Below are 480 nucleotides of genomic sequence, written 5' to 3' on the forward strand. Positions count from 1 at the left end.
TTCGTCAAAATACAACGCACTTCTCCGTAGGGTGCCGCGCCGAGCGATTGTGAAACCTGGCAAGCGATCACCTTAGATTAAAACCCGCTCGGCCGAGACCAAAAATACAGGCGGGAAAGCAGCGAGAGTTGGCAGAGTGACAGCTCAGGGTAGGATCACTGCCTCGAAGCTTGACACGACGGTTGGGATCGTTATATGGCGGTCAATATGAATCTGGTTTGATTTGAAATTTTAAATCTGGTTTGATTTGAAATTTTAAATCAGGTTTGATTTGAAATTTTGAATCTGGTTGATTTGAAATTTTGAATTTTATTTGAATTTAAATTTTGAATCTGATTTGAATTTAGATTTTTAATTTGATTTGCTTTCAATTTTTGAATCCAATTGAATTTGAAATTTTCAATTTAAATTTGCTTTGGAATTTTGAATATTTGATTGGAAATTATGATTACCTGATATGAAATTTTGAATCTGCTTTGA

At 35.0% G+C, this 480-nt stretch overlaps 1 protein-coding gene across 12 annotated transcripts in view; it reads right to left on the minus strand.

Annotated features, from left to right (window-relative positions):
- Positions 1-480, minus strand: part of LOC119585187 (voltage-dependent L-type calcium channel subunit beta-1-like) — a gene marked incomplete at its 5' end in the record, with an annotated part of 60,717 nt that overhangs the window by 58,293 nt on the left and 1,944 nt on the right.

The sequence above is a fragment of the Penaeus monodon genome, chromosome 19 (assembly GCF_015228065.2).
Source record: "Penaeus monodon isolate SGIC_2016 chromosome 19, NSTDA_Pmon_1, whole genome shotgun sequence".
Lineage (NCBI taxonomy): Eukaryota > Metazoa > Arthropoda > Malacostraca > Decapoda > Penaeidae > Penaeus > Penaeus monodon.